We start from the raw sequence: 8,595 nt of genomic DNA, 5'->3' as shown, positions 1-8,595 counted from the left end.
TGGAGAGGGTTAAACCAGGCTACTCCTTGGAGGCAAGGATTCTGGGGCTTCATCTGACATACTTTGGACATGTTGTAAGGAGAGACAGGTCCCTGGAGAGGGGCATCATGCTTGGTAGGGTGGAGGGACAGCGCAGGAGGGGAAGACCCTCTATGAGGTGGATTGATTCAGTGACCGGGGTAATCGGGATGAGTGTGTCAGAGGCAGTGTGATTGGCACAGGATAGAGCAGGGTTTAGGGTTGTTGTACATAGGGTTGCTATGAGTCACAAACGACTCGACGGCACATAACAACAACAACAACAATATTCCAAGCAGTGGAAATAGCAAATTATTCTTGATTCTTTCTATTCAGTATGAAATCTGAGGTATTATCCGAATTAAATATCTATCTTTAGAGATACTTTGGTGTCTAGGAGGCTGCCAATCTTTTCATTTTTATCCGTTGACTAAGGTGTGCCTAATCCAGGCCATGGTCTTTGCAATTACTTTGCTTCAGAGAGCTGGGCAATGACTAAAAATGACAGAAGCAGAATTGATGCCTTTGCGTTGTGGTGCTGGAGATAAGTCTGGAGCATACCGTGGACTGCCAAGAAAACAAATAGGTCTGTCTTGGAAAAGGTGAAACCAATTCTCTCCTTGGAGGCCAGGATTTTGAAGCTCCTTCTCAGATACTTTGGGCATGTGGCCAAGAGAGACCAGTCCTTAGTGAAGAACATCATGCTTGGAAGGGTTGAGGGAAAGCAATGGAGGTTGGTGCCTCAGAATTAGTGAGACTGGCTCAAGACAAGACAGGGTTCAGAGCTGCTTTAAATAGGGTGGCTATGGGTCATGGGCTACTACATGGCACATAACAACAAAACAAAGACAATGGTTGAAAATAGTTACCTCAGGCAAGAATTGAGTTTCTATTGCTTGGGATAAATGGGGAACGATATTGAGAAGAGCTAGAGTTGGCACATTCACTTGGTCTCTGTGATTGTGAAGTTGTGTAACTCACTAAACAGAGAAACTGAGGTCTCCTAGAAAGCAAAGGTGGTGATGGTGTGAATTTCTAGGTACTCAGTATTACACAAGCCTCTTCTAAAGTTGGAATGCATCCAACATGTCTGGGGAACTAGAAACCTAAACTAGGAAATTATATGATTACTATCTAAGTAGGAAAAAAAGAAAATCCCCCCCCCAGCAAAAATATCTTCTTATCCTTCCTGAAATGTGCTCTTGCTGTCCACCAAAGCCTTGTTTATATAGTTTCTTTTCCTTGGGTTCACAACACTGCTTGAACACTTATGGTGTTGGTAGTAGAATTTAGACTTAGCAAGAAGATGATACTGGAGCCTCTTCATAGTCCTTCTTGTTCTATATTTTTAAAAAAATTAACCTCACATGATTGTCCATATTTAAAGCACTGCACACGCCTTTGTGTGTGTGTATTAAAATAAGTAATAATACATAAAAGGATTGTAAAGCAAAGCTTCTGTTCTGGTTATGACAGAATGAATAATTTATATGCCACTCTGTTGCAATAGAGAAAAAAGAAAGTGCTCCTCCACCTTCATAGAATTCCAGTCTCTCCTACTTGTAGAATCCCTTTCCAGATTGTTCCACATTATTAATCCCACTGGGTCAAACTGGAAAAGTCATTGTTCATATGCATTCAAATGATTTGACTGTTGTTATGTGCCATTGAGTCACTTGTGACTCTTAGCGACCCTATGTACAACAGCCCTAAACCCTGCTCTGTCCTGTGCCAATCAAACTGTCTCTGACACACCCACCCTGATTACCCCAGTCACTGAATCAATCCATCTCACCAAGCATCTTCCTCTCCTGCACTGTCCCTCCACCCTCCCAAGCATGACATCCCTCTCCAAGGATCGGTTCGTCCATGCAACATGTCCAAAGTATGTCAGATTAAGCCTCAGAAGCCTTGCCTCCAAGGAGCAGCTTGGTTTAACCTTCTCGAGGCTGAAACTATTCATTTTCTTAGCAGTCCATGGCACATTCAATAATCTTTTCTCCATCACCACACCTCAAAGGCATCAGTTCTCCTTCTATCCTCTCTAGCCATTGTCTAATTCTCTGATGCATCGCAAGTAATTGCAAAGACCATGGCCTGTATCAGGCTCACCTTAATCTCTAGAGTGATACCATGGCTCCTCAGTACCCTGGAGAGATCCCTAACAGTAGACTTTCCCTTCAAAATACGTTTTTAAATTTCCTGGCTGCTGGTGCCAAGAGTGTTGACTGTGGAGCCAAGCAAACTAAAGCTGTGAACAACCTGAATCTCTTTACCATCCATCCTGATGCTGCCAATTGGCCCAGTGGTGAGAATCCTTTTTTTGTGTGTGTACTGTCAAATCTGATCTGACTGGTACAGGAGGAGATTGCCCCTCCTTCTCCAGCAGAGCATCTGGTTCGAACTGCATACCTCTGGGGTTGCAGTGCAGCTTCTTGCCACTAGGCCACCAGAGCTCCCTTGTCTTCTTGATATTGAACCTTAATCCATATTGTAGGCTGCAATCCTTGACCCTCTGCAACTTTTGACTGTATGTTACTTTTTAATCACTTGGAAGTTAAAACTGAAAGTTAGAACATTTATGAATTGGTTTTATATTAGAACATAGACATTCAGAAAGGGGTAGCCAGGCCTAGGAAGTTGGGGTTTACATTTCTGCTTGCTTTCCAAGCAATCACATCCAAATAATGGTTTTCTTTTTATTTTAAATCATTTACCTTTTTTCATTTTATGACTACATGCACAGAGATTGACTTGAAGATAAGTAAATTTTGCATAATGATACTAATAAAAACTATGAATAATCTGTAGGCTTTAATAGGGCCTTGAGCCTGTGGCCTTTGTGGTGCTAATTGTGTTTGAAATGGACATTCTTCTAAGTGGTACAGAACTGGTCTGTCAATTCACTGTACTGAAGTAACTTGGGGTTGCTGTGATGCTGAACACTGTGCCACTGGTGTGTCAAATGTCATAATGTTTACCCATGGCGGACAGTATTTGGTGGAGCTCTCAAATGAAGACAGGCTTGGAAGCAGGAGGCATCCACTTCCTAAACAACATGTCTCTGGAAACTCTATGAACGTAGAGAAACAACAATAGTTATAGAACAGGATTCATAGGGTCGCTATGAGTGGTGCTCTACTCAATGGCACTTAATGACAATAACAGCAGGCTTTAATATCTGGGAGATATTCATGACGATAGTAAAGGTCTTTGTTTTAATTAGACTTTAATTAGAGAGAGAGTCTCTGCTGCTTTCTGTAGTGAGCTCTGGTGGCTTAATCCATAGGGAGTTACATGACTAACCCAAAGGTCTCTCTCATCTCCAGTGGTTCGAATCCACCAGCAGTTCCAAGGGAGAAAGATGAGCAATCCCCTTTCCTGTTAGTCATAGCCTCAGAACCCTGCTAGAGGGTCAATTCTTACTCAGTGGCACTGAGTGGGAGTGAAGGGTGCTTCCAGAAGGTCTGATTAGTGTCAGTCCCCTCTGTTACTGTTGTCATTGAGCTAGCTCAAACTCAAGGCAACTTTCTATGGAACAGAAAGAAACTCGACTCAATCAATTTTGTGCCACCTTCATGATCTTTAATATATTTGAGCACATTCTAGAGATTACCATGGCAATCCCTCACATTGAGGGTTTTTCTTGGGTTTTGTTTTGGTTTTTTATGACCTTTTTGGTCAAACATTCTTCTAAGCGGTATAGCACTGGTCTGTCCATTTGCTGTACAGAGGTAACTCGTGGTTACTGTGATGCTAAACACTGTGACACTGATGTGTCAGATGTGATAATGGTTACCTATGGTGGACAGTGTTTGGTGGAGGTCCCTGGTCAAAACAAGCTTGGAAGCAGGAGTGGCATCCACTTCTGAAATAGCTTGGCTCCGGAAACTCTATGGCCTTGGAGAAACAATGAAAGTTATATAAGTGTTCAGGTCTTTCGTTCATAGGGTGGCTATGAGTCGTCTACAACTCGATGGCACTTAACAACAACAACACTTTACCAAATATGATTTTCTTTTCCTGATATTGGTCTTTCCAGATGTGGCCAACATAAGCAAGACAAAGGTCATCTTCACTCCTAAGGAGCATTCACTTTCTATTTCTTCTACAACGGATTTTGGTTATTCTTCTGGCAGTCCATGGTAGAGTCAATATTCATTGACAGCAATTCGAGTGCATTGTGCTCAGCTTTCACATGCATGTGAGGAGGTTGAAAAGATCATGGCTTGCCTCGGGTGTACCTTAGTCATTACAGTGATATCCTTTCTTCTAAGAGTTGCCTGGTGTAATACATTGCTTTATTTCTTCACTGCTTCTTTCATAGATGTTGATGATCGATGCAAGCAAAGCAAATTCCTTGGGAATTCAGTACACAAAAATCAAAGCACAGTCATGAATATATTCCACCAACATTTGAACACTTTCTCATGAGTTGATTTGAAACACTGAACACTAATGGCTGAAGATCATTCAGTCATGGAAAAACATCATACATGAAGAAAGGGAACAATGATTAGAAACATGAGTTATGAAAAACATCACATATGAAGGAAGTGAGCGATTATTAGAAAGATATTCCTTCTATCAGATTCTTTTGATTAACACTATATCCATGAGGGGGTTCTATATTGCCCCTGAGTCTTTAGCTTAAAGAAGTTGGATCCTGGTGGGTAAGTGTTTGTGATTTACTTGAAAGCCAGGGTGGGCCATTTGAACTTCTCTAAATAGTGTTAGCAATCAAGTGTAAGCTGATTAACTGTATCTGATCTTGTTTACAATAGGCTTGGGTGGGAAGCCTCAGTGTGGCCAAACAGAATCTGGTGGGTGGGCCTTGGTTTTTAAGATGAGTCTGGTCTAACCTGTGAGTGAGCCTTTATCCTGGTGAAGTTGGATTGCTAAGAGGTGCTATTTCTTAGAGAAGGACCTGATGTTGGGAAGAGTGGAGGGCGGATGAAGGAGAGGAAAACCCTCAACCAGGTCGAGTGACAAGGTGACTGCTGCAGTGGACTCTTGTGTGTAAGGAAGTGTGAGGATGGTGCAGGACCAGACTAGGTTCAGATCTTTTGTTCATAGGGTCACTATGAGTCATACTCAACTCAGTGACACCTAACAACAGCAACAACAACAACAACAACAACAACATATTGTCCCCAGTGATAGTGGTCCTGGGAAATGAATCATTGCTGTATCATTAAGATTCACTGCTAATGCTTTTCAATCACATTGAACCCAGAAGTTCCATGATCATTTTCTGGGCTTGTTTTTTCATTTCTGGATTGATTTCCTCTGTACTTTCCACATTCTTCTTTTCTTGTATTGAAATGACTCTCTCTTGTGCTTTCTATTTCTAGTGAAGTTTTTCTTAATATATTTGCCTTTGTATCCACTCCTTCCCTCCCCAAAACCCTCTTTTTGGCTGATTATTTGTCCTTTAATATAATTTGTTGTTGATCACCATCCAGTTGTAGCATCGTCTAATTTTTCACTCTTTTGAAAGGATTTTTATTTTATATTGGTTAGCATACAAATCCATATATATTGTGCCTTGTTTCTATAAATTGCGTTTCACACATTCTTCTATTCACATTGTGTCTCATATGATCATTTTTCCATACAATGTGTTTTCTAAAATTAATCATCATTGATCCATGTCCATTGTTACCCTATCTTTTCTGGTCCCTACTGGATCTTTCCTAATTCCTTCATATCTTTCCACTGCCCAGCAAACACTGGGTCCTTATGATTTCCTCCCTCACTCTTCCCTTCTCCTTTTGGCCTCTCCTGAAACTGGAGTTTAGTCTTACCCAGCTTTGTAAGGGCAAATTCTTTCTTTAGAATCATAATGATATTGCCTAGAATGGTTTAAACAATAGGGAGGTACTAACTGGTGTTGTCTCCACCCAGGGAGGAAAGGGATGCTTTGTCATTGTTGGTGTTGGTGGTGACCTTGATGCTGAGGTTGTTGGTGTGGCAGCTGCTGCAGTGCTGATGAAGGGATGCTGGGAAAAGGAGATTGGCTGGCCAGCAGGGTGAGGAATGTGCTGCCAGAAGACTGGGCTCAAAGCCAGATGTTAATTATGATGAATTGAGGGGTGCTAGTACCCTATGTCAGCATCCTTTATGGAAGTCTAGGGGCTCCTGGAGTGGGAGGGAGAGAGAAACAGGAAAGGTGAGAGGGACCGAGGAGTTGAAGAAAGCCACTTGTTCCCCTACAGTCCACCCTCCCTTCAGACACAAGCTGCTGGGAGAAATTGTGGCTGTTACCATAGCAACAGCAGCAGCCGATGCGTGATGCACAATGTCTTTATTAGAGAACCTTGGTCCAGCTTGTGCCAGTATTTTTCCATCTGAATCTCATTTCTTCAGTGAAATGAGAGAACAGAGGCTACTGATGGCATGAGTTGGGCTGGAGGTGTTTGGAAATGGAGTAGAGGTGTGTGAGTTCTCAGATGTTGGGGCTAATTATTTTTTAAAATTTTTATTTTATTAATTTTTTGTGTACTGTCAAATTGGATCTGACTGGTACAGGAGGAAATTGCCCCTCCTTCTCCATGAGAAAATCTGGTGGATTCAAACCATGAACCTCTTGGATTGCAGTGCAGCTTCTTGCCACTAGGCTACCAGAGCTCCCTAAGTTCTGAGATGTGTTGATGAATGTTTGTGAAACTTAGGTTGAAGAGAAGTTGATTTTAAAATTGCTTTGATATTTGAATATTCAGATTGTCTCGAAATTCCCTTAAATGACATATGAACTGCTGAAGAAGCTCTTTCAATGCATTTGGAGAGGCACAAAGCATTGCACTCTGGAAATCCTTCTGGGAGAGATTAGTGTTATGGTTGTAAAAGCACAACCCTGGGATCAGATGGACCTTAGATTCCTAGCTCTATTACCTACCAGCTAAGAGACTTTGGGCAAATACTTTTACCTCAGTAAGCTTCAATGTCCCCATCTGAAAATAGAGAAAACAAAAGTAGAGGCCTCTGAGGGTTGGGTTGAGAATTAAATGGGTATATGCATATAAAAAAATCAATACATTATCTGGTCTACCATAGGTGCTTAACAAACGGGTGTTAGTTCATTGATAGCAGCAGTCATGAGGTCAGGAGACATGTTACTTTGGGAGAGTCAGCTGTTAGTGACCTCTCCAAAATGCTGAAGAGCAATTTGATGTTAGTTTGAAGACTAAGGTTTATCTGATTCAGGGCTTTCAAATCGTGTGCTATGTGTGGGAGAGCTGGACAATGAATAAGGATGACAGAAGAATTGATGCCTTTGAATTGTGGTGTTGAAGAAGAGTGCTGAATGGAACAAAAGAACAGACATGTCTCGCAGAAAGTGCAGCCAGAGTGCCCCATAGAGGAAAAAATGGCAAAAGTTTGTCTCTCATGCTTTGGGTATGTTGCTAGGTGAGGCTATTCCTTGGAAGGGACATTGTGCTTAGAAAGTTTGTTCAAGGGGAGCTCTGGTGGCCTAGTGGCAAGAAGCTGCACTGCAATCCCAGAGGCTCAAGGTTCGAATCCACCAGATGCTCTGCCGGGAAAGGAGGGACAATTTCCTCCTGTACCAGTCAGATCTGATCTGACAGTACACAGATACATACACAAAAAAATAATAATAAAAAAAATTTAAAAAAAAGAAAGTTTGCTCAGTGAAGAAAGGAAAATCTTCAACGAGATGGACTGACACAATGACTGCAGCAATGGGCACAAGTGTGTCAGACATGACGATGGCACAGGCTGAGACAGAGTTCAGGTCTGTTGTTCATAGGGTCACTATGAGTTGTACTTAACTTGACAGCACCTAACAACAACAACAACAACAACTATAGATACTTAATTGGATTTTTTATTTTATTTTATACTGGCTTACTTACAGAGTTCATAAAGTTCGTATACATTGTTTTTGACACTGGTTCTTTCCCCTGTCCTTTACCCACCCCTCCTTGTGTAACTCTATGATTAAATCCCCTCCCCTCCTTGAATCCTCATACTCATTCTACAATAATGGTCTTTTACAGTATTTTTCTTCTTGAGACTGAGTTAGTTCCCTTAGCATAATGCTGTTTTTTAAATTAAGAAAGGTGTGAATCAGGGTTGTATCCTTTCTTCGTATATATCTATCTATCTATTCAATGTGTATGCCAAGGAAATATTCTCAGAATCTGGCTATATGAAGAGGAATATGACTTTAGGATTGAAGGAAGACTCATAAACAAACTGTATTAAGCACATGATACAACCTTACTGACAGAAAGTGAAGAAGACTTGAAGAACTTACTGAAGGAGATCAAAGCATATAGCTTTCAACATGGTTTATATCTTAATATAAAAAAACAAAACAAAACAAAATAACTTCACCTCGAACCAATAGACAACATCACGCTAGATGAAGAAAAATTGAAGTTGCCAACGATTTCACTTTACTTGAATCCACAATCAACATCCATGGTAGCAGGGGTCAAGAAATAAAAAGAGGTGTTGTAGGGGGGGAAATCTACCATCAAGGAGCTCCATTAATGTCCTAGAGAGTGGGGAGCTCTGGTGGCCTAGTGGTAAGGAGCTGCAACTACAATC

At 41.3% G+C, this 8,595-nt stretch overlaps 1 pseudogene; it reads right to left on the bottom strand.

The window, feature by feature from the left end:
- The window catches only part of LOC102859960, a 14,654-nt pseudogene that overhangs the window by 515 nt on the left and 5,544 nt on the right, over positions 1–8,595 (bottom strand).

Source organism: Elephantulus edwardii, unplaced genomic scaffold (assembly GCF_000299155.1).
Source record: "Elephantulus edwardii isolate Elephantulus edwardi_28Jun2011 unplaced genomic scaffold, EleEdw1.0 scaffold00361, whole genome shotgun sequence".
NCBI classification, from domain to species: Eukaryota; Metazoa; Chordata; class Mammalia; order Macroscelidea; family Macroscelididae; genus Elephantulus; species Elephantulus edwardii.
The sequence above is the reverse complement of the archived record's forward strand: the minus strand, read 5'-3'. Positions and strand labels throughout refer to the sequence as shown.